The sequence below is a fragment of the Ceratotherium simum genome, chromosome 38, assembly GCF_057802395.1.
Source record: "Ceratotherium simum simum isolate JZ-2026a chromosome 38, ASM5780239v1, whole genome shotgun sequence".
NCBI classification, from domain to species: Eukaryota; Metazoa; Chordata; class Mammalia; order Perissodactyla; family Rhinocerotidae; genus Ceratotherium; species Ceratotherium simum.
This window is the reverse complement of record NC_141937.1, coordinates 17,161,557-17,187,834: the sequence shown is the minus strand read 5'-3', so window position 1 is coordinate 17,187,834 and position 26,278 is coordinate 17,161,557. Positions and strand designations below refer to the sequence as shown.

Below are 26,278 nucleotides of genomic sequence, written 5' to 3'. Positions count from 1 at the left end.
AATTTTTCAAACTCTCTTGAAGGGGAGGAAAAGAGGGAATACTTTCCAATTTATTTTATGAGGCCAGCATCTAATTGAGACTATATTTGACAGGATCATTAGGAGGAAAAAAAAAATGACAGATCATCTCTTTCAGAAACACAGATATAAATATTCTAAGCAAAACCTTATTCTATGAATTCAGCCATCAATGAAAATAGAATACATCAGTACTAAGTGGCATATACTAAAAAATACAGGGGTGATTTAGCATTCAAAAGTTAATCACAGAAACCATCCCATTAGAAGAAAAGTAAAGGAGAAAATGATATCATCATCTAGAATCAATGTGAAACATAATTTAATAAAATTAAATATGAATTCATTTTTTAAAAACTCAACAAAATAGTAAAAGTAGGCAACTTCTTTAATCTGATTAAGTTTGTTTAAAATGAACCCATAGCAAACATCATACTTACTACAGAATTATTGAAAGCTTTTTCCCCTGGGATGAAAACCAGACAGAGATGCCTGCTATCACTCATTTGTTCAACATTCCACTGGAAGGGGAGTCAAGGCATTAACACAGTAAAAAGAAAAAAAAGGCATAAGGATCAACAAGCAAGAAATCAAACTGCCATTAGGCACAGATGGTATCATTGCATGAATGGGAAATTCACTATAATCTACCAATTATTACAATGAAGAAGTGAATCTTAGCAAGGTCACTGGATATAAGCTCAATATATAGAATTAACTTATTAATATATGTCAACAACCTAAAAATAGAAAATAAAATACAGGGTCCAGAATAGGAGAAAATATCTACAATAGATATGAACCAGTAAAGGATTACTTTATAGAATATCTAAAAAAAAAAAACTTCAAATCAGTAAGAAAACGCAAAAGACACAACAGAAAAGTGAGCAGAGAGTGGGTATAAAGAAATAGAAGGGGCCACTGCCTGTACGTGTGTGGGAAACTGTAACTCAATGGAAGCAGGGAATCGCACCATCCAGGTGACAGGATCATGCGGGGATGCTGATTCCATCTAGTCAGCACAGAGCAGAAACTCATCTAGTCTTATCGGGAAGACATAGTGTGTCACCAGGCAGGAAATAAATGCAACAAAAATTCAGGGGCTGCCCTCCTCAGTGAAATTTCTAGGAGTCCAGTGGTGTAGGTCATGTTAAGATATCACTTGTAAGGTGAAGGATAAGTAGTGCAATCTGGCCCCTTCCCTCCTATGAACAAAGAGAGGCATAATGCCTAGTGGGCCTTTTTGTATTTTGGAGGCAACAGAATCCTTATTAGGGTGGGTGACTCAAGCTCATTGACTGAGTGACCCAAAAGCTGCTAGTCTTGAGTAGGACCCAGAACAAGACAAGGATCTGCAACAGGTCCAGGCTGCTGGGTAGGCTGCTCTGCCATTTGAGCCATCTGATCCAGCAGTCCCCATGGTGCTTGAAGTGTCCCTGCATGTGGAGATGCTGGGTGGTGCCATTAGCAGGCCCCAATCAAAGGATCCCAAGACAGACTGTTAGGATTTGAAAGCACAACACTGCAGATAATACTCTCCTTTGGAGAAACAGCCTTTTATTTGCTACTGGGCCTTAGGAGACACTGCATGCATAACTATAGCCACCAAGTGACCATGAAGGAAAGATTAAGTCATATGAGGCTGTGGTGGAAATGTCCATGACCCCCACCCAGACTACATTACCTTCATTCTCTCAGACCACAGCTATGGAGAAATCCTACAATAATTTGACTGAGGAAGAGAAATTTCTGCCCAAAATGAATTGTATTAGGAAGTACAGGGATGCTGGAAATTCTAGTTCACAGGGAGCAGTGATGTTTATGGAAGGAAGCCCAACTGTAGCCTTAAAACCTGCATCAAAAATCTTTACCCTAGATGAGAAACCACCAGGAAAAGGAATTCTGAGGTCATGCACAAGGATTCCCATCTAGGTCAAGGGTGATCACAGAGCCCCTGGAGGGCAACTGAGCAAGGAGAGTCCTGCCTGCCCTCAGTCTGTCTGCAAGTGACCTTCCTCTGGCTTTGTCCTTTCCACATGCAATTTTTTTATCTTTTTATATGTATTTACCCACTTCCTGCTGCTGCAATGAAGAGACTGATAAGAAAACTACAAGTTTCAGTATTTGGCCATAAGAAACTTCAACAAGAGAAGCAGAAAACATAAGTTCTTTCTCCAAAGCTGTAGAAAGGCAGCCGCTGTCCTGGAGCAGGACATGGTCCTGGCTAGTGCTATGTGAAAGACACCCACATTTCCGTGGTTGTTGCTGTGCCTGTGAAAGTCCCTCCAACCTCTAAATCCCAGGTGTTCTGAGGGGCTGTCTCTGCTCCTGGCCCAGGTGAACCACACTGAAATGAGCCTGTCCTCTGAGGCAGGGGGACTTGGGGGTGTCCTTTAGCAGCCAAGAATGGGGGCTGGCTCTTTTCCCTTCTTCCACATACAATAAGCTGTGACCCTGCAAGATGGCTTAACTCAAGGAGGAATGAGAGATTCTGTGTCTCATTTACACGAGCACAGGAAGTGAGAGAGCCACACCCGCACTCGGTGGCTGGAAAAGACACAGGATTTTAATCTAGCATTTACTATGAACAACAAATAAATGTTGCCCCTCCCCAACAGGTAAATAGGTGCTGGGGTAGAGATGTCAGGGAGCTGGGGCAGGTCATCCCCTCTCTCTTGGGCTCCAGGGACCCAAGGAAAAGCCTTACAATGTTCTCCTTCCCATCAGGGTGGGAGGAGCTGGCCAGGGGCGCCCCGAGTCACTGCCATCTCTTCCCCACCAGTAACAAACATTCTCACTTCCTTATTCATTTTGCTTGTTTCTGAACTTGATTTAGTGGAATTATACAGAATGTACTCTTTTATGTCATGCTTCTTTCATTATGTTTGTGAATTTCAAACATATTTATGAATGTGGCTGTAGTTCATTTTTATTTCTGTATACTATACCACTCTAAAAAAAGTAACCTATTTTATTCATCCTTTCTATTGTTGATGCACGTCTGGGTTGCTTCAAGTTGAGAGAATTACCAAATGATGCTCTGAAAATTCTTTTGCAACGATGAACATATGTAGGCATTTCTATGGGTATTTACCTAAGACAGGAATTTGTGGCTCCTAGAATATGTCTAAGTCCGTCCTTAGGAGATCCTCACAGAATTTTTGAAAGTGGTCGTGACTGTTGACACCCATAGCAGTGCATGAACCCCGTTATTCTCCATCCTCACCAAGACTTGATATTGTCCGTGGTTTTTATTTTAGTCATTGTGTATTGGTATCATATTGTGGTTTTAATTTACATCTTCCTGACAAGTAACGATATCGTGTACCTTTTCAAATACTTATTGGCCATTTGGTTATCTTTCTGGTGAAACACCTGTCAAATCTTTTAGCCCAATTTTCCTGGTAGATTGTCTGTCCTTTTTCTTAATAATTTATGGGAGTTAGTTACATATCCTATATGAGGCTTTTTCCAGATCAAATATGGCAAATGTTTATTCCCATTCTGTTTTTGCCTTCTTACTCTCTTAAAGATGGCTTTTGATGAAAAGAAGTTCCTAAATGTAATAAAGTTCAATTTATTAATTTTTGTCTTTATGTTTAATTTACCCAGTGACCTATCTAAGAAATCTTTGCCTGCCCCAAAGTCATGAAAATATTCTCCTGTGTTATGTACTACAAATGTCATTGTTTTAAATGCTTACATTTGGATGTAAACTCCACCTGGAATTGACTTGTTTATGGTGTGAGGTAGGAGTCAAGATGACTTTTTTTCCTATAAGAATAACCAGTGCCCCTGGGCCATTTATTGGGGAGACACTCTTCTCCCCACGCTCGGCCTGCCTCTTCTGTCACATACAGATGTCCGTATGTGGGGGTCTCAGGAGGAGGCTCTAGTCTTTCTACTTCTCGGGGCTGTCCTTGCACTGTGACAGCACACTGCCCTGACGACTGCAGCTTTACACTAGGGCTTCATATCTGGAGTGGAAGCCCTCCAAGCTTGTTCTCCTTCAAGACTGTCTGGACTATATGTGGCCACTTGTATTTCTACGGAAATTTGAAATTGGATAGTCCAGTCAGTGTCCACATGATGTCTGCTTAGATACTTTATTGTGATGGTATGAATCTAGAGATCAATTAGGGGAGAAGTGACGTCTTAATGACACAGAGCAAAACAAAAACACCAAAAAAAAAAAACCACCCAAACCAAATGAAACCATCATAATCAAAAAGGAAGAAATGATATGCTGGGAAGAAATATCTGCAGTTCATATCACAAAGGGCTCTTACCCCCAATATATAAAAAGATCATAGAAATTGATAAGAAAAAACACACACTCAGTAGAAAAATTGACAAAAGACATGAACTCACAGTTCACAGAATACACAAGTAGTCGTAAATATATGAAAATAAGCCCAGGCTCAGTCATACAATCACAAAATTGTTGAATGCAAAATGTGACCAAGCTGAGGGGAAAATAGAAAAGGGATTCCCTCCTCTCCAGGATCTGCAGGCTCATGAGGTCCAGCTCCCTGAGGACTCCCTAGTGCACTGGAGGCGCCCATGGGGCTACAGAAGATGTGGAGTGTTGAGAGGCTGCAGGTCGGGGATCACAAATACTCACCTCCTGAGCGGAGCAGCTGGTGCAGTGCGCATGCCAGCGGCAAGGCAGGGCTCAGGGGCACTCACTGTCGTGGGGCCACTTGTGAGCGCTGGGCCCTTGACAGGAGACCTGGCTGCTCCTGCTCCGTGTCCACCAGCATCTGCCCATGTTAGGAGGCCCATGCACCTGTGCCTGCTCGAGCCTGCCCACTCCATCACCCCATCCAGTGTCGATGGAGCCTGACAACAGGTTCTGCTGTGCATGGGCTTATAAACTTCCACATTCAACCCCTCTTTGTATAATTGGGAAAACGAGGCCCGAAGGAGGCAGAGAGTGGCCCAGGGCATACTACATGGGCAGAATCAAGAAGAAAAGGGAGGACACTGGCTTCCTAGGCCAGGGCCCAACCCCTCCAGTCATGTTCACATTGGAAATCAGAGCCCCTAAGATCCAGGTGAACTGTGCCCAACCCCTCCCAATGGGGCCATTTTTCTTCCTGCATCCCCACGTGCACACAGGTGTGCACAAACAGAAGCCAACTTCACAGTTGGGGACCATGGAAGGGTGGGTCAGAAGAGCAGACAACCTGTAAGTGACAAGGGAAAGAGGAGACAGGGGTTGGAGACTGCAGTGGAGTAGGGGCATCCATTCTTTTGGCAACATGTCTAGAGATCTAAAGCATGAGGGTGATCCTCAAATTTCCCACAGTCCAGCCTGGGCTGAGGCCATCTCCATAGTAGTTTCCAGGAGACAGAGTCTGGGGTTCTGCAGCCCACTGCTCTGGACTCCTGGAACTGATCTGAGCACTCCACCCCCCAGTATAGAGAGGGACTACAGGAGAGAAGGTCTCAATTTCCTTCTCTACAAATTGGGCACTTGCAGTGGCTGACCCCAAGGGTCCTGCATGCTGGCAAAGGCTGTAGACCCTGGTTCTCTACCAATGACCCCCTGTGCTCGAGACCTTGGGAAACTGCTTTCCACTCCCTGGAGGTCCTTCAGAGCAGAGAGGCTTGGGTGATTGAGGACTAGGGATAGGGAAGAACATGCCAGAGCACTGTACACCAAGACTGGGGTCCAGGGACAAGACCAGTCCTTGTTGGACTCTCAAGGTCCGCATTTGAATGTGGGGGTTCTTTGTAATGGTCCAGTGGGGACACCTCATTAGTCAGAGGACAACACTGGAGTGGACAGAAAAGAGGAGAAATGGAGGCTTGCAGGGTCACTTGCACTGCCATCAGAGCCCGTAGGTCCTGCTTCTTTGCCCCTGGGACTCTGGAAAGCCACTGCCTTGAGGACACCCAGATAAACTTGCCCGTTTCTTCAGTGGTGCTCCTGCCTGGGCGGCAGGCAGCCTCCCGTGTCTGTGGTGTCCAGAGTGAGCTTGGCTGGAGCAACTGGAGCAGGAGGTCATGCAGAGTTGATTCCGGCTGTCTTCCCGCATCAGAAACCACAGGGAACCCGTTACCAGCGTTCATCTCTGCAGCCCCGCTGGTTACAAGGGAGGAGAGCTCCCAGACATGCCCAGTTATTCATTCAGCAACTCCGCGCCAAGCACTCACTCTGTGTCAGGTGCCCGGGTGGGCCTAAGTGCGGGGCTGAAGATGGCCAAGTGGTCCCTGCCTGCCTGGAGCTCACAGTCTGGAAGGAGACGGACAAAAGCACCAAAGCAAAGACATGAGAAAGAAAAGAGGAAGCACTGGCCTGAAACACAACAGGGGGCTGTGAGGGAGGGCTTGGGGCGCTGGTGGGAGGCTCTGAAAGGCCTCACTGGGGTGACATTTGCTGGGACCAGAATGACAAGAGGGAGCCAGCCCTGCACAGGTCCAGGAGCAGTGTGTCAGGGAGAAGGCACCACTGGTGCAGAGACTGCCAGGCAGAAGTGAGTTTGGCCAGAGGAGGTTAGAAAGGTGCCCAGTGTGGCTGCAGGGAGCCTGGGAGGTGAGAGGAACAGAGGGAGGAGGGCAGGGCCAGCTCTTGGGGCCTGACAGACTGTGAGTCATCTCCTGCTCTCTGAAAACATTGCCCCAATGCCTTGCATCTTCAAACTACAAATATTTAATATCTCACAAGTTTTGTGAATGAGGAATCCAGGCAGATTAGCTTGGTTCCTTTGTTCCAGATGCCCCACAGGCTGGGGCTGCAGCCTCAACTGCAGAAGATTTGCTCCCAAGGTCATTCAAATGGATTCAGGGTGCAGCTTGGACTCAGCAGGAGTTCCTTTCTGTCTGCTGGCCTGGCACTGCCTTGGTTCTCTCCTGTGTGGGCCTCTACACAGGGCAGCTCAAAACATCTGTGCTCGAGTCCCCAGCTCAGGGATGACAGAGATAGACACAGAGACACAGAGAGACATAGAGAGACACAGAGAGAGGTGGAACACAAGAGAGGCAGTAAGGAACTGATTGACTTTGTAATGAAAAGTCAGACACGGCGTCCCATCATTTTGGTTGAATCTATTGGCAGAATCCAGTCACTAACCACTTAGTGGTTACACAGCATTGTGTCTCCCACAGTTGGGGATCACTGGGAGCCACTGTGGAGACCACCCACCCCATAGGATGAGATGAGGCACTTGGGTCTCATTCTAAATATAACAGGAAACAATTGAAAGGTTTTATTTTTTTGATTTTTTCTCAGCTTTATTGAGGTATAATTGACAAAATTGTGAGACATTTAAAGCGTACATCACAGTGGTTTAATATACATGTGAAAAGATTCCCATCATCTAGTAATTAAAGGTTTTCATCCAGAGGATGACAGTGTTTGAATTTCACTCATTAACCCCCTGATGGTTCTGACATTCCAACAAGGCCAAGTTAGAAGTGACTGTTCCAATATCACATCGCTGGGACGTAGGCCCCTTTTGAGTAATCCCATGCTACATTCAAACCCTTCATATAATTCTTCCCTCTCTAAGTTTGTGCCTTAGCTACATGTGACATCAGCCCACAGGCGTTACAGATTTATCTCATATACAACTGATGACGTCCCAGGAAGTAGATTCTAACCTGACCCCATTGTATAGGTTGGGAGACTGAGGAGGACCTGAGAGGCACACTGAGTTTTCCAGGACAGAGAAGTGTTAAGAAAAAAGAGGTCTGAATTTAGCTCTGTCTCCTCAAAGCTGGGATCCTGCTACATTTCCAGCTGTGCTGGCTCATTGTGTGTAGGTAAGGAGATGACACGGGGGAGGAGGCTGTAATAGTCAGAGGGGCCTTTGGGTAGTCTGACTGGATGAAGGGGCTCAGGTAATGGAATTTTGACCTCACTTCCTTGGTGATACGCCCCAACAGAACTTAGAACTCTGGGACCAGGCACCCAGAGCCCCCTATCCTGTTTACTTGACTGGAGATGCTCCAGAGAACAAGATATTCTGCTGTTGTGTCCCAACCTTCAAAGACCCTGGGCAGAGGGGAGCCCAGAGTGGGAGACTTTTCTGTTGCTGTAGACGTTGGCTCAGCCCTCATCCCTGAGGCCACTGGCCATTTGTCAGGAGGCACCAAAGTTAACAAGGGCAGTGCAGTGCTGGGTGGGCCACAACTGTGATGCCTCCTGGGCAGCCCCTCAACCTGTGCCCCTCATCACGTGTGTGTACGTGTTGAGAGGGGAAGGCAGGGGACGAGGGGGCCGCCACTCCTGGGCAGGAGAGGGTGGTTTGGTTTTGGAAGCCTGGTGGGTCTGTCATGTTCATAGCCCAGGTCATAACTGGCAGCATGAGAGGGGAGCCCCTCTACTCATACATGACCTGAGCCCTAGAGGTCTCATCTCATTCCCTCCCTGACTCGAGTTCTTTGCAGATGCCTCACTGGGCCCGTACTGAGGAAAAGAATTGCTCTTGGCAGTTTCCCAAGGGGCAATGTCCAGTCAGGCTCCTGATTCCTACTGGCCCGGATCCTGGGAATTCTCTGTAGTACTCCACTCAGGACATCATTGAGGAGCTGGCTGATGGGCTGAACTCCTTCAACTCCCTAGACATGGGGCAGGAGGACCAGGCCACCAACACCATCCAGTACTGGTCTGCGGTGAGAAGGGTGCAAAGGGGTCTCCACACCCAAGAACTGGAGATGATCAGGGTGGGCCCAGAACACAGATTCACATCTGGGGACTCTCCTGGTCCCTCCTACAGCTTTCCCACCTGAGTGTTCCACACGCAGGCTCCCAAAGGAATCTGGACCTCCACACACAACCCACTCGCTATGTGGTCGAGCAGAAATACATTCTTCACAACTCTGTTTGAATAGCAGAGAAAGTAATGTTCTCACTTTTCTTGAGGGCATGAGCATCTTAGCACTCTGTACTGTGCTGATTAACTACCCAGCTGGGTATCCCGTGGAGTACTCAGCTCCCCTGTCCTCGCTGACCTTCTCCAGGCTTCACAGATCATCACACGTGACAGGGTGACATACACACAGGAGGGATGTGGATTACTTGATTCTACACATTTCTCTGCAACTTGTCATCTCACAGAACACATCGAATCACTGTAGTCCTGTCAAGTCAGGAGCTGTGGCTTTATGTGACTCATAATGTCCAGACAGGAGGTCATTTGTCTCAGCGACTCTCAGCCTTTCAATGTTGTTGGACCTTGACATGACTCAATTGTGTGGCCACTTCAGCAGTGCTACAGGGAACATCTTAATTGTGACCTCACAGACTGTGGCAGTTTGCTAGGTCTGCTGTAACACAGGATCACAGACTGGGTGGAAGCCCCCTGATGCCTACTGGCCAGGTCCCGGGCTCTGTCTTTAAAGAGCTGCCCTCAGGACATCGTCAAGGGGCTGATCAATGGGCTCAATTACTCCAACTCCTCAGACAAGAGGCAGGTGCATCAGGCGACCAACAATGGCCAACACTGCTCTGGTGTAAGTGTGGGCACAGAGGGGTCTCCACACCCAGGACCTCCAGATGACTGGGGTGGATCTGAAGACAACATGGGGTTAAGTTTCCAGGTGGGTCTCAGTCTCAGCATCTGTCATCCTAGAGGGTTGGGCTACAAGACCTCTGGCCTCAGCTCCCTTGTCCCCCTGGCATGGAGTTCAGAGCCTGTGCCTGGTGCAAGTCTTGCACCTGGAGGGGCAACATGAGAAGGGGTGGGGATGGGGGCTAGTTATGGGCTCAGGGGGCTGTTTCTGATGGAGTTTGGCTGTCTGCCTTCCTGAACAATGTGATCAACTTCCAGAAATGGGGTGAGGTGAGCACCTGTGGTCTCACTGTGGGGAGGGTGGGGGTGCGGAAATCAGAGACTCCCCTGAGCAAGACCCTCTCTGGACCTATCCCTTGGGTCTTACACTGATTGGCAGAGTTTGATACAGAGAGCTGGGGATCCCATCACATTTGCAGGTAGGGGAAGGGGCTGGCACTAAGGACACCTTCCTGAAGGAAGAGCCATTTCAGCCCAACTGTGAGAAGAGGCTAGTCCTGGATGGACCTGGAGGGAAGAATGGTTCCCATGCAGCAAAGACCCCAGCTGGGCTCCTTATCCCTATGCCCACCCCTCGCCTGACTTGTGTGTATCCTGTCCTTCCTCTGTCCAGCAGTCAGAGTACTTAAGGAGATTCAGCTGCTCTAGGAGGCCTCAAATCAATACAACCTCGAAACTGAGGAGCAATTTGGGGCCTGGTTCCAGGCTGTGGAGACCCTTAGCGAGGAAGAGGTGAGGCAGGGCAGCAGTTAGTTGGGTGAGGGGAGACCATGGCTGTGGCTCCCTCGTCAGCCCCAGGCTCTGTTGCATGGTGACCCCTGGGGCATCGGGACTATAGCTGCCGACAGGCTCTGGGAGGGACACCTGAGGTGTGGCTCCTGGTAGCTCACAGCTCCACTCTGTCCTGTTGCTACAGCCTGTCCTGTCAGCTGGAGGACCCATTCCAGTGGGCCAGCAAGATTCGAATGTTCTTCAAGGCCAAGAAGAAAGGGCCATCTTCAGGCTCAGGAGTGAGTGAGTGTCCGGACCGGCAGTGACCGAACCCAGGGGCTCAGTAAGGCTCTGGGCTAAGCGTCGGCCTGGAACGTCGCACACCCAGAGCCGGGACCCCAGGCCCACTGCAGAGCTGTCCTGTGATTGGCAATTCCCCTCACCTTTCTGGGGAACAGTTTCCTCCTCTGTGAAAGGGGTGATGCTAAATGACAGCTCCCACGTCTGGGACACATGGGGTGCTGTTGATGCAGCACTCAGCACAGGGTTTGGAGCAGAGTGCAGCGGGGTCACAGAGGTGGGCCATGATATTTGGGAGGCCCTCCAATAATAAATCTCTTCTATTCAGTCACCAGACACACAGCACAGAGCCTGAACCAGAGGCAGATCACAATCCTGAGACCAGATCAACTGCCGCCTCTTCTTCAGCAGCAAGGACACAGCAGGGACACTCGGGGCGCCCCAGGCCAGCTCCTCCCACCCTGATGCAAAGGAGAACATTGTAAGGCTTTTCCTTGGGTCCCTGGAGCCCAAGAGAGAGGGGATGACCCGCCCCAGCTCCCTGACCTCTCTACCCCAGCAGCCATTTACCCATTGGGGAGGGGCAATATTTATCTGTTGTTCATAGTAAATGCGAGATTTAAATGTTATATTAAAATCCTGTTTCTTTTCCAGCCGCCGAGGTGTGGCTCTTTCACTTCCTGTGCTCGTGGAAATGAGACACAGAATCTCACACTCCTCCTTGAGTTAAGGCATCTCGCAGGGTCACAGCTTGTTGGAAGAGGGGAGGAGGGCCAGCGCCCCTCCCTGGCTGCTGAAGGTCGTGTCCAAGACCCCCTTCCTCAGAGGACAGGCTCATTTCAGCGTGGTTCACCTGGGATTTAGAGGTGGGAGGTACTTTCAGAGGCAGAGCAACAACCACAGAAAATGGGTGTCTTTAAAAACTGCACTTACCAAGAGCATGTCCTGCTCCAAGATATTGCTGCTTTTCTACAGCTTTGGAGAAAGAAGGAATGTTTTCTGCTTCTCTTGTGGAGGTTTCTTTTGACCAAATATCTGGAACTCACAGTCTTCTCATTCAATCTCCGGATGGCAGCAGCACTAGGTGGGGAGAATCACATAAAAAGACAAAATTTGCACGTGGAAATGACAAGCTCAGAGGAAGGTCACCTGTGGATGGACTGAGGGCAGGCAGCACTCTCCGTCCTCACCCCCTCCAGGGCTCTGTGATCCCCTTTACTCAGATCAGAGTCCTCCTGGGCCAGGACTGCAAAGCCTTTCCTGCTGGTTTCACATCCAGGGAGGAAGACTGTGACGCAGCTTTTAAGGCGACGTCTGGGCCTCATTCCGTAAACATCACTGCTCCCTGTGAACTAGGATTCCCAGCATCCCTGTGCTTCCGTTTACAATTCTCTTTAGGGCAGAAATTCCCCAGAAGGCCCCCAGCCTCTCTGTCAGGTACAGCGTGACCACTCCTCCCTGGCTGGGCCTGATGGATCAGGGTGAGCTCTGCTTTGCCCGGATAATGGACCATAATCCTGGCCAGTGAAAGACCCACACTCTCCCTTGCTGCCCAGGGTTAGAGGTCTGGCCCTGTGTGGTTCTGAGGTCCATGGTCTCGGATAATCACCAGTTTACACACTCAGTCTTGTTCTTACTGACTCTTCTAAAAGGGGCAGCTGGGACAGAGCCCATAAAGTGGGTAGCTCCTGGGATGGCTGTGTTCTTTTCCACAGTCTTGTGCTGTGGTTATGTCACGGGGGTATGAATCTTCACTGTTAGCAGCTTTGTAAGATGAGGCATGAGAGGGGTGTGGGGGTTCTAGCAGGCAATGCCACCAAACTGATGATCTGTGGATGTGTGTGGACACAGCCTTATCAATTAAAATACTGAAATGCTTCCCACTTGGGTGGTGGACACTGCTCTGAGCTCACCCTGAGAACCCACCCCATGACCAGGAGCTAAAGGGCTACCACCTGGCATTTGGAATGTCTTCCCCTGGAAACACCCTGTAAAACAAGGGTCAGATGAATTTCTTGGTACTTCTGAGTTATCCCCTCCTTTCTGAAGGCTGCAAGTGTCACCCAGACACACAGCAGCCTGGACTCTGCCAGGGAGGCCTTCTCAGGACAGCCAGCAGCTGAGGATAAATCCTGGTTCCTGGCAGCCCAGGCCCGTCCGGACAGGACACAGCCATCCAGGAAAGTGATTTGCTACAGGAAGCACTGGGAAGACTGTACTTTCCCTCCAAAGAGAAAGAGAAGCGCCAGGTCCCAGGGCCAGTCTGGGGCCAGGAGGAAGGCACTGTGTCCAGGGGGTTTCCCCTGCAGGACTGGGGGCTCCCGAGAGCAGACCCAGCATGCAGCAACATTTCATAAGTCCTGTGTCTACCATATGGCAGAGGAGGGACAATTTATTGCATCTGTGGGCATCCATTGGCCAAAATGCACTGAGGGTCACCCAGAAGAGACCCATGTTTGCAGCGAGGGTCACATATCTCTGTTTAATATATATTTTCAGTTCTAAAATTTGTTTGCTTCTTTTTGATGTTTCCTGGTTTTGAGCTTTTCATTTTGTACTTGTCCTGTTTCCTCATTTCATTAAATTGTTTATCTGTGTTCTCCTGTAGCTCCCTGAGCTGCTTTAGAAGGATTATTTTGGTACCTTCTTACACAGTATACCAGGGCAGTTTAATTTGAGCTTCTGTTCTCCACCTTTTGGTCCATGGCAGAGCCAATTAATGAAAGAGACTGTCAGAACTCTCTGTAGCCCCTCGAGACACCACATTGAATAGAGAATCTCTGCTTAGCGGGGCCAAATCAATGCATTGCACTGAATCCAACTCTGTGTTCCTTCTGCCATTATCCTAAACTCCTAATATCCTTTTCTTCAAAGTTTTCCTAGGTTTCTGTCTGTATGAACTGGGAAAGGGACACAGCTATTTTGGTTGGAACACAATTCCTCATGGGGTCCATTTTGTACCTCATGCTTGGGGATCTGCTGGGAATCGAGTTCACCTCGATGGAGTCTTGGTATAGAAGCCAAGAAAGCTGGTGGGTTTAGGTCCTGAGGGAGATCACCAGTGTCTTTCAACGCAGTGTCCTCAGGGGAGACCATTATAGGATCCTCAGGAACAGAAGAGTTATACTCCTCAGACAGGAGGAGGAAGAGGGCTTCTTCTATTGACAAGGCAGACTCTGCACAATTTTGGAGTCTAATGTTTCAGCTTAATCAGGAACTGCCTGTATGTTCCCATTCCAATTTTCAGGACCCTATTCCTTTTAAATAAATTCTATCATCTTCACCGCTGTGTGGATGGGAATTCAATTTGTGTTGTAATTCAACCACTTGCAGTAAGAGACTGTGAGTTAGGTTTTCATAAATCTTAGCTCTGAAGCTACAGCAAATAACTATTTATTTCAGGGAAGATATAGAAACTTCAGGTCAGTTATGGTGCTTGAGCTGAGCTGGGAAGTTGACACCCTGAGTTCATCTTTTTCTTTCTTAATTTAATCTTGTGCAATTAGGAGCAAGTAGCTAATTTTATTACATTTGTTAGTTTGTCAAAAGTGATCTAAAGTATCAGATACAGGGTCACCGAGAACCATGCCTCTTAAAAATATTTGATTAGGAAAATCCAGTGGTGCTATTTTGTATATCTCTACTGCCACAGACAATCACTGCACTCTTTAACAATGGAAACCGGGTTGCTGGTGCCTTTCAATTTAATCAAATTAGAGAATCAATTACAGAAAGCCCAAAACCATTTCAGAAAACACATCTTTAAGATTCTGTTCTTCTAGAACATCCTTGGTACCAAAATCTGTATTAGAGTTCTGCAGAGAAAAGGAATGTATGTATTTATAACTTGAACATATACATTTGTGCATCCATACATACAGGCATGCGTAGCTTTATGACAGGGATGCATTCTGAGAAACATGTCATTAGGTGATTTTGTTATTCTGTGAACATCATAGAGTGTACTTACACAAACCTAGATGGTGTAGCCTACTACACACCTAGGCTGTATGGCACTAATCTTATGGGACCACCATCATATACGTGGCCTGTCACTGAGTGAAATGTCGTTATGTGATGCGTGGCTGTATGTTTACGTGTACGTATATGTATATTTACACACACAGAGAAACACATATAAAGAGATTTGTTTCACGGAATTATCCTTTGATTGTGGGAGCTGGCAAGTTTGAAGCGTAGGCAAGCCCAGCAGACTAGAAACTCAGCAGGATTTTAAACTGTGATCTGAGGCATAATTTCTTCTTCACCAGGAAACCTCAATTTTTCCTCTTATGCGTTTCAACTGAGTAATGAAGACCCACCCATATTTTCAAGGGAATATCCTCCAAAGTCAACTGATTATAGATGTGTTTGATTAAACAATAGGGTAAGTACAACCTAGCCAAATGGGCACAATAGACTAACAATCACATGTTGTAAGAGTGCTTTATATATTCTGAATATTAGACCCTTAACAGATATATGATTTGAAAAGATTTTCTCCCATTCCATGGTGTAGTGGAAGCCCTGAGAGGTTTTTTTTCTTTTTTTAATGCAAGTCCCTGACTTAAACTTTGATTTTAGGGGCATCCATTTCAAACAGACATCCACTGCGAAGATGGCTATATGGAATAAACACATCATCTGCCACATGACTCAATAAAGAGCCAGGCCACCTCCTCCCACTGAGGCTCCTTTCTTTTAGAGATCTTGGTTGATTTAGATGACTGGCCATTTGGGCCACTCGGGGTTTTTTTCTTTCTTTTTCTCTCTTCTTCCACTATTATGTTTTAAATTCAGGGATAAAGAGTGAGCCCCTGAGATCTTCTCGAATTCCATGTCTACTCAGACAAGGGAAACAAAAGAAAAAATTAACAATGGGACTTCAACAGACTAAAGAGCTTCTGCAAGGCAAACGAAACCAGGATCAAAATGAAAAGAAAACCCACCAGCTGGGAGAAAATATTTGCAAACCATATATCCAACAAGGGGTTAATCTCCATACTATATAAAGAACTCACACATCTGAACAACAAAAAAACAACCCGATCAACAAATTGGCAGAGGATATGAACAGACATTTTTCCAAGGAAGATATACAGATGGCCAATATGCATATGAAAAGATGTTCAACATCACTAATCATCAGGGAAATGCAAGTCAAAACTACACTAAGATATCATCTTACGCCCGTGAGAATGGCTATAAGCACCAAGACAAAAAATAGCAAATGTTGGAGAAGATATGGAGAAAAGGGAACCCTCATTCACTGCTGGTGGGAATGCAAACTGGGGCAGCCTCTATGGCAAACGGTACGGAGATTCCTCAAAAAATTAAAAATAAAAATACCTTATGATCCAGCTATCCCACTTCTGGGTATTTATCCAAAGAACTTGAAATCAACAGTCCAAAGAGGCTTATGCACCCCTATGTTCATTGCAGCATTCTTCACTATAACCAAGACGTGGATGCAACCCAAGTGTCCATCAACAGATGACTGGATAAAGAAGATGCGGTATGTGTGTGTGTATACACACACACACACACACACACACACACACACACAAATGGAATACTACTCAGCCAGGAAAAAAGACAAAATCATCCTATTTGCAACAAGATGGATGGACCTGGAGGGTATTATGTTAAGTGAAATAAGCCAGACAGAGAAAGACCAACACTGTATGACCTCTCTCATATGTGGAATATAAACTCACACACGACAGAGAGAACAGTTTGGTGGTTACCAGGGGCAAGGAGTTGGGGGTGGGCACAAGGGGTGAAGGAGCACATTTATATGGTGACTGACAAATAATAATGTATAAGTGGAATCTCACAATGTTATAAACTATTATAACATCAATAAATAATTTAAAAAAAAAGAGTGAGCCCCTGAAATCCTAGACTCCCACCCTTCACCCCAATAAAAGCAGAACCCCAGACCCCTTCACTCTCTCTCCCTCCCCCCAAAGCCTCACTGTGTGGCCCCAGGTGTGCTGTGTAATTTCCAGGTCCTGTGAGTATTAAAACTTTATTTTCTCAAAGTTTCCTGATGGTTATTGCTGAAAGGCATCTTGCAATCATCATAAGAACCATAATGAGAAGCTGGTCCAACCACAAACCTGGTTATTGACAGGCTGAGACTGCCACAAAACAGCTTATTGTGAAGTTTTAGGAGTTCTGTACATACTCTGAGTACAAGTTCTTTATCAGAGATAGCATTTGCAAGTCTTTTTTCCCAGGTTGTGACTTGTCTTTTCATTCTCTTTATAGTGTCTTTCAAAGAGCAGATGTTTTTAATATTGATAAATCCCAATTTATTAATTTGTTCTTTTGTAGATTGTGCTTTTGGTGTCATATCTAAGACCTAACCCAAAATCACAGAGAATTTCTCCTTTGTTTTCTTGTACAAGTTTTACAGTTTTAGGTTTTACATTTACACCTATGGTCCATTTTGAGTTCATTTGTTTACACAGCACAAGGCATGGATTGAAGTCCTTTTATTTTGCATCTGGATATCTAATGGTTCCAGCACCATTTGATCAAACGACTGTCTTTTCTCCCTTGAGTTGCCTTTGCAACTTTTTTTTGAAACCAGTGTTCTATATATGTCTGGTCTATTTCTCAGTATATGTGATGTAAATATCACACTGTCTTGAAAATTAACTTTATAATAATCTTGAAATCAAGTGCAGTTAGTCCTCCAACTTTGTTCTTCAAAGTTTCTATGGCAGTTTTAGATGCTTTGCATTTTAATACGAATTATGAATGAGTTTTTCAATTTCTACCAGAAAAGAGCAATTCTGCATTTGGATTGAGGTCACTCTGAATCTGTAGATCAATTTGGGGAGAAATGACATTTTAAAAATATTCAGTCTTCCCACCTCTGAGCAAGGTGTAAAATTTTTCTAGGCAATGTTTTCTATTTTTCTATGTACAAGTTTTTAACATCTTTTCTGAGATTTATCCTTAAGTACTTTACATTTTACGATATATTGTAAAGGACATTTTTATATCATTTTTTTGATTCTTCATTCCTAGTTTACAGAAATAAACACTATGTTTAGAACCTTCAGATAAAAGGAAAGTCATTTTAGGAGACAGTATAAGATATGATCTTGGTGACGGTTTTCATAGAAATCTATTTTTAGGGTTCCATTGAGCTAACATAGAATAAGTCAGCATTTGACCCATATACTGCATTACCACCACCAAAAATCTGTGGCTCTGTATTGGAAGTATTTTTCTAGAGCAAGAAGATTTGATAAGCAAAAATGGGCAACTTTTCAAAGTGGGGGAAGCGCACTGGATATGAAAGAGGAAAATGATGCATGTGCTTGCAGCAGGCTTGCAGCACTCTGCCCCCAAACCCCCAGAAATCAGCCCCTGCCTAGTGGGTACATGACGCTCCAAACGCACCTGCAGGCCGTGCCTTGCAGTTTTCTTAGTTAAGCGCACACACGTGTGCACACACATGTTCACACACACACACAGGGAAAATAATGTCTGCATGCATACACACATGTACACTCACACACAAAGAAAATAATGCTCTGCCCAGAGATCTCCCTCAGCACAGAAAGATCAATCTTCACTCTCTTTAGATCTTACTTTTGAGAAGCCCAGACTTCTATCTTCCAGAAAAAATATGTGAACCCAAGTACCTGCCAGTCTCTAGTTTCTGTCCCATTTCTTAGAAAATGTCTAAATTAAATTAAAAAATGTGTAAATCACTTTCGCAAATGTATTAAGCACTTTCTCTAGAGTCTGATTGTCTCCAAACTCTCCCCACTTGTGTAACTAATACAGCGGTGTAACCAGACATCCACTCCTTACATTGACACACCTCGTTTGTGGAGAGTATTGATGCTAGAAGGGACCTACTCATCTAATCCAGGAGTCAAGAGCCAAATTTGGCTGCAGAGATGTTTTGATCAGCCATTGCGATGTTAGGAGGAGGAGGAAGAGGAAGATTTAAGGGACTTTTGGTGGGGCAAGGACTCTTGAGTTTATCACGGAAAATATCCCTAATATCTTACCCCACGCTTCTGCACAGAGCACAGTTACCATCTTTCACGGTCCCTAAAAGCCTTTGAGGTGGTTATGCCCAAACCCTCCTTTTGGTGTGTAAACGAAGTTTTATGCTCAGAGAGGTAAAGTGATTGGTAACTAACTCCTCCTGATAGGTAGGGATTGATTTCAATATTCCAGGGCACCAGCCCAGGACTTCTCAACTCTGTACATTAGAATATCTTGAAGACCCTTTTAAAAATACCTACACCTGAGGCTTAAGGTCAGCCATTCTGATTAAAGTGACCTGGGACGGGGTCTTGGAATTTGTGATGCCAGTGTGCAGCCAGGGTGGAAACACACTGACACAGAATACCACCAGACTGTCACAGAGGAGATTTCTATTCCAGAATGAAGATCAGGAGAGCGTTGCTTCTCATAGGCAAATTTTAATTCCTTTACGGAACGACACACAGTACGTGTAACATTAACTTTGTGCAAAACTCATTAACAGAGCCTGATGTTTTACTGTCAAGGGCGTACATAAAGCAATATTCCTTTTATGTACAACATACTGAAAAACTAGAAGCAAATGAACACTGAACACTAGGATGATGGGTTTAAAAAACGAGACATGGATTCAGGGTTTTAAAATAAAATTTTGCGCATACATGTATAGCAAGGAGGAAAACGGGTCGTGTTTACCAGCTAGAAACTAGAAACCATCACAGGTTCCTTAATAAACTAAAAGTACAAGCTTTTGTTTATATACAAATACAACCAAGACTCCCTCTAGAATTGCTTTATGGCCTATAGTGAAGGTAGAGATGTGTCACCTCAGAAAGGAGATATGGTGTCTGAGATTCCACAGGGGAGAGGGGAATGGACCCTGAAGTCATAATTTAACAAACTTTATGTCAGACTTTGAAATAGGTCCTGGCAACACAGATTTCAAAGTGGTTATATTATTTATCCAGTAAACAGTTAGGGTGCATAAAGGGGTTCACTCTTTTGGCAGAATAGATTTTCCAGAGATGACCACATCAACATATTTACCCCATTCCACATGCACTTCTTACAACTTAACTGACACCCCTTGTCCTGATAGGTGGGGTCTATGTTCCCTCCCTTTGATTCTGCCCCACTGGAGAATCTAAATGATGCTATATGGCTTCTGAGGCTCGGTCATAAAACATGATATGGATTTGGCTGGCTTGCCCTGGTGGAATACCGCTCCTGTGCTGAGAAGAAGGCAGCATCGCCCACGAGGAAAGAACATGTGGAACAGCTGAGGGGAAAGGGAATGAATCCCCAAGCAACAGTCAGAATCGACCCCCAGATGTAGGAGTGAACCTGACTTCACATGACTCCAGCCCACAGCCTTTGAGTCTTTCTGCCAAGGCCCAGACATCATGGAGCAGAAGCATGCCATCCCCTCTGTGCCCTGTCCATGGTGCTGACCCACAGAATCTGTGAACTTAATAAATATTGCACCTCTAAGCCTCTGAATTTTAGGGTGGTTGTTATGCAGCCCAAGATAATACAACTGAGTTCACCCAGGGGAGTCAAATATTAAGGAGACCTTTGACAGCTGTGGTAGATATGGACACTGTGTAATAATAGATGGGATACTTTCTTTATCAACATTCACACATTTGAAATACACTGCTGTTCAAGTGTACTATTTATGGACACAATTACACACACACACGGGTGCTCATACACACAAACACACTCCCATAGTCCTCGCTTTGCAGGGTAATGCAGGACTATAACATGACGATGAGAGGATTTAAAAATCAATGGGAAAAATACAATTGTTCTACAATATTCAAAATTTTGGTGAAAACATTAAAAACGTGTAGGAAAATTTAAAAATAGCAAAGTTACTATTTATTTAGTATACTGTAATTAAAATGATTGAAAACTAAAGTGTCTAATTTCTTTTTAAAAAATCTTATTCAGAGTAATCTGAACAGTGCTTCCTTCTTTGCATCATATCCTTTCTCTGTTTTGCTGGGTTGTCCTATTTTTTTCTAAGTTTAGATCAGCTGCTAACATTTTACCCTTTGCACTTTCAATGTCAGAAAATATCTCTCAGAATTCAATTAAAGTAAAAGGGACACGACTGTCCCTTTCCCAGGACGTCCTCACCCTGTCCCCCTTTATGTTGATAAGCCCCTGCACTCGGTTTCTCTGGTCGCACATCTACAGCCTCTCACATCGTGGCAGAGTCCTCATGTCCATGCTCAGCTGTCTCCTAATCACACCCAAGTTCACTTCCAGCATCATCACTTTTTGATTCTTTGCTGCACTTTTATCCTTCTTGGGCGATTCCCTCTTTTGATCACCCCTTTTTTGGAGGAGATGGGGAGGCAACCCGAATAAACACTTTGCTGTGCGTGCGTGACCCAGACAACAGCTACATGCCAAGCAATCACCAACAGGCTCTGAGAGAAGATTCCTTGCTGATCATGATGCACGTTTGTGCTGATGTAGTGAGTGCAGACTGAACAGGCTGCAGCTAACTGGTCCTTCATGCAGCCACAGTCAATAAAGCTGTGCTAACCAAAATATGAACCCCATTTTTGAGGTACTGGTGTTATTTAACTAAACCATAGCAATTGAAATTTGTGCATACTGGAACCATGCAAAGTGAGGATTCTCTCTTTATAGAATAACAACTTGTGGAAGGTGTTTTTGAGCTAATATTTTAATGAAGAATTGCTAGGCCAAGATCTCAGAATAGAAATCCAGAGAGTTGAACTGGACATTTTGCCACTGCCTTTGCCTTACGGACATTTACAAATCCAGAGGAAGTTGATGAGAGGTCAATCTCCACTTCTGGCAGAGTGACAAGGCTAGGGGGACACATGATTGAGTCCAGAGTCCACTGAGGCTGCCATTTTGGTAATCTCCTTCCTAGGAATTAGGACTGGGACCCTGAACAGTGACATTTTAGCTATTAATTAAGCCTTCATCATTAAGCTCTGATAAGGACTGCAAGCCGACTTTGAACTCTCTTGTTGGCCCACAAAAATCTCAGTCCCTCACACTGGATTCAGGAGATTCCAGATTGATGGGGCTCCCTCAAGCACTGGAAGAAGATATTTTAGGCCTTAAATTATTTCCACAAATAATTTTGCAAATAAAATATGTAGCTCAAAGATAACTAGGCTAATGTGGAGACATGACAACATAAATGAGACCATTAGAAGCATCAATAATAGAACCAGATGAGTAATTGCTCCAGATATGGGAATTACCAGGCATGAGCCTGAGGAGTCCAGCTCCTGGTTAAAAACGGGCATGCTTTGGACTGAATGTTTGAGTCCCCCAAAGTTCATATGTTGAAGACCTAATCCCCAATGTGATGGTATTTGGTGGGGCTTCTGAGAGATAATTAGGTTTAGATGATACCATGGGGTGAAGCCCTAAGATGGAATTAGTGCCCTTATTAAAAGAGGAAGAGATCAGAGCCCATCTCTCTCTGCCACATGAGGACACAGTGAGAAGACGGCCATCCATGAACCAGGAAGGAGGGCCTCACGAGATACTGAATCTGCCAGCAGCTTGATCTCAAAATCCCAGCCTCCAGAACTGTGAGAAATTAAGGTGTGTTGTTTAAACCAACCAGTCTATGGTATTTTGTTATAGCAAAAGGACTAAGACTCTCTGGGTAATTTTTCAGGCCTGACCATAGGTAACTACAAAGGCTTTACCTAACTGGACTCACGGGGAAGCCACCTTCCCACCTCCAGACTTGGGGCACAGCCAGTGCACTGTGGTCTCTGAGGGGAGCTGCAGTCAAGGACTCAGGCCCCTCTAGCCAGGAATGCTCTCCCCATATTTGCATTCCTAGCCCTAGCACCTCCATCCCTAGGTCTCCTTCTCTAAGGCGTCCCATAGAGGTCTTCCTGAGCCCCTCTGCTGAAGACTCCTTATGTGAGGAGGACGGAAAATTAGAAGACACTTTTCCCCTCTCTGACTCAGTACCCCATACTCTCCCTCTCCTAGCCCATCACTCTAAGCCTCTCCCAGACCCCAGGTTCCAGAAAAGAACCAAGGCCTTTTGTTTGGGGTCTCTGAACAGTGAGATGACCCCCACATCTGTGCTGATCCACACGACCCTCACACAGTGGCCATTCCGCGGGGGATAATGAAAGAGGAGGAGCTGATATTTTCTCCAGTTTCTCTTGCTTATACCATCACAGTAAGCGGGTAAGGGTTTAATTCCTTTATTTTTGGTTTGTTAGTTTAATTGGCTACTCAGACAACAGGCAGTTCAGCTCACTCTCTCTCAGCCCGGTTGATCACAACCTTAGGGAATGTTTGTACTCAGATGTTGGCAAGGAATCATCACAGACACAGGACTCCAGAACTCGGGGACGTAGCCTGAAAGGATTTCCCAGTCCAAGTTTACTCAAAGTTAAAACTTTACTCTTGAAAATAAAGGCGATTTTTGCCATCTATTTCATAATAAGGGTATACCCCACAGAACACATCCCCAAGTAATGTTTTCCTAGAAGAACACGTTAGTTTTTAACACCCAAACTGCATAGCAGCTACTTATTGCTCAATACATTTTTCAGCTGATATTTACATCAACTTTACATTGAGTTTTCAAAAAATACATTTTAAAATAAATGGTTTGCTAGAAAAGCTTCATGTTGCTTCCAATTACAACTGGGAGACCATAGATCATGCTAGTCATTTGCAAATCTCTGGTGTGTCAACAAGATGTACAACACCTGATGTTGCTGGTCTGAGAGAGGCCACGGCCACTGCACACAGCCACGGTATGTTAACAACCACAGTGACTGGGAGTGACCACGAAGCCATGTTTCAAGCATTTTACATGCAAACACATTCGTTAACTTATACCTAGGCGCCATATTGCGATTTAGGAAATTGGTAGGGTTTTTTCCAGGATTTACTAGGTCATAATTTTTGCTACTTAAAATAATGGGAAATAGGTTCTCCTTAGTTTTTTCTCAGAGAAGATCTGACATTTCAAGCACAAATTACTGGCAGTTACCGACGGTAGATGCCTTCCCTGTCTTGTTTTAAATGTTTAATTACTTACCTCAGAAATTCCTTAACTTTCTTTCTTCCAAGTCTCGTAGTAAAACGGATGCTCCAGAAACTTGGACCACAGATTTTCTGCTGTTCTGCATCCTCCCTGCACAGAATTGGGGCTGTCAATACTCGTTTGAGAAGCAGGTAGTAACGCAGAACTTGCAATTATCAGAGAAACTAAATGGGAAGACGACTTAGGAGAATTAGCAGCCTAACCCCCAACAGCAACAAATGAGTAACAGTGGTTCCACGGGATATTTAAAAAGGGAGATTAAAGTGGTTCCAAAGGAGCTGCATCGTGCGGCATAAACGCTGAAATCGTGCATCACCTTCCTACACAAACTCTCCTAACCTTTCGGGAAGGACCAACGGGAACTTCTGGTCCTGCGGCCTGTGTTCCTTAGGCCCAGAGGCCCACACCGGGACGATGACGCCCGAGAACCAGGCACGTGGGGCGTCAGAGAAGGGGCTTGGGGGTCACTCACAGGGGCACCGAGTTTCCTGTCCGTGTAACGGAGGAATTAGGGCTGTCCATGTGACGTCTTCTCCTCTGACAACGTGGCAACAGTCCTTCCAAGGGGCCCGAGCAAGGTGTGGACGGTTCAGCCGGGCGAGGTCCCCGGGGCGCTCTGCAGTGAGCCCGAGCGCGGGGTCCAGAGCGAGGATCCCGGCAGCCCTGAGGGAGGGAGGGGATGGCGGGAGAGGGGACTTTGAAAACCCAAGTTCCACCTAGCAGGTCCCGGTATTTCCACTCTCGCCAGTGAATTCATGGTTTCCAGTATCAGCCACGGAGCTTTCGCTTGGGTTCCAGGCAGCCTCAGCAACAGCCAGGACCGTTGGTGTCGTTAGCTCCATCGCCACCTGCGTACTGGCCTCAACGGCGGCGCCCCGGCATCAGTGCGCATGCCTGCGGGGAGGGGGGGGAACAGGGGACGGCCAGGGGGCGTGGCAAAGTGACGGGGCCAGTCGGAGGGAAGGGCGGGGCGGAGAGCAGGGCAGGCGGGCCCGTGTCACGGAGGGCCGGTTGTACCTATGGCCCATCAGGCAAGCTACGAGTAGCGCTAGGACACTCGCTGGTCTGTGAGAAGTCCAACTTCTCGGGGTTTGGGGGCTTCGGAGAGATCGGCGCGCAGAGGTACATGTTGGGACCGCCCTCGGCACAAGGAGGGGCGGGACGGGACGCCGGGCCCCTCGCTGCGCATTCTGGGAGCTGTAGTCTGTTAACCGCTACGAGCGGCAGCTTGCAGGGCTGCAGGACTATAACTCCCAGGATGCACCGTGCTCTGGGCCCCCTGAGCTCTCTAGGGAGGGGCGGGGTGACGTGCGCGTGGTCGTGGCCGAGGCTCGCTGGCTGCTGGCCGTTATGTTGCCTCCGCCGCACGTGCGTTGAGTCTCAGGTGGGACCTGAGGGGCAGGACGGAGACCAAGGAGTTGGGAGCGTGTGACAGCGGTGACGTGCTGCAGCGGGACTGCCGCATGCAGCTCGATTTCCCCTGAATGGAGTCTGGACTCCAGTCTCCTCCCTTCTGTCCGCCCACAGCCTCCCCCCGCATCTTGATTCCTCCTCCCGCCTGTGTGCCTGTGCGTCTCTCCAGAGCATCATCCTAGTCCAGGCTCAGGAAGCTGCTTGCTTTTCTAAATTGCTTCTCGGAACTGATTTAACATCCCAGCAACTGCCACTTTGCCTGCTGCCCTCTGCTTTCTCCAGCCATCGTGCGCCATTTCGGCAGCTTCGAGGAGAAATTCACCAAAGTTATGGCCCCATTGGAAAGGACAGGGTTTACAGGGATGGCAACGTTGGCTGTTGCTTCCTGAAAATGTCACCCTCACGGGACACCTTTTTCGCAGATGTGGAAGTTGAAGCATTTGTGAGGGTAATCATTGGTTTACCCAGGATCTGCTGAGAGCAGAGGAGAACAACCCCAATTTCCAGGCAGGTATCTAGTGGGTCATTTCAACCCCCACCCCCTACCTCTTCAAGTGCAGAGGCCTCCAAGAAAAACGCAACCTTAGAATGAGTTGCACTCTAAATTGATGAGCCTAATCTCAACTCAGGCCTGACTGGCCAGTTTCTTGGAGACCCAAGTGGTGACCCTGATCCCTCAGGAACAGATAGACAGCTGTTAGAGCTTTGGGAGAGCCATGTTCAAGGTGTGGAGAACCTGGGCGGCATTTGCAACCTGTCAGGTTTAACATCTCTGCTTTGGAGGAAGGTTCATCACAGACAGCAGCCAGCGATGTAGACCTTAACTTGCCTGGTCTGATCTGTTGAATTTCTCTGTTTGGAAATGGAAATATCCAGGAGCACTTCTGCTTCCACTTATCCTCCTGATAATTGACCCTAAATTCCTTATGCTGTAAGGGACAGATCCTTGATTGCAGGGTGGTACCACGATAAACATATCCAGGGATATTCAGTTATTCCATATTTCCTTAAAAATTAATTGGATCAGTGAAAGGAACAGGACATAAAGTATACTGCTCATTTGCAGAAGATAAAAGACAAGCAAGACCTTCCCAATGAAATTTTCCTTCTCATTCTCTGCTCTGTACCACGAGTTTGAATGCAAAACCAAAAAACTTGAACTGTCAAATTTCTCTTTCCTGAGATCAATTAACTTAGGAGTTTTAAGTGTTTT

The 26,278-nt window shown here is 46.2% G+C and overlaps 1 long non-coding RNA gene across 1 annotated transcript; it reads right to left on the bottom strand.

The window, feature by feature from the left end:
* Positions 1-7,230: 7,230 nt before the first annotated feature.
* On the bottom strand, positions 7,231-24,750 carry LOC147912251 (uncharacterized). The gene is made up of 4 exons (XR_015550116.1): positions 24,125-24,750; positions 23,647-23,742; positions 11,484-11,630; positions 7,231-11,403 (listed from the first exon to the last, which is right to left on the bottom strand). It is a non-coding gene; the product is annotated as an uncharacterized LOC147912251 (long non-coding RNA).
* Positions 24,751-26,278: the final 1,528 nt, after the last annotated feature.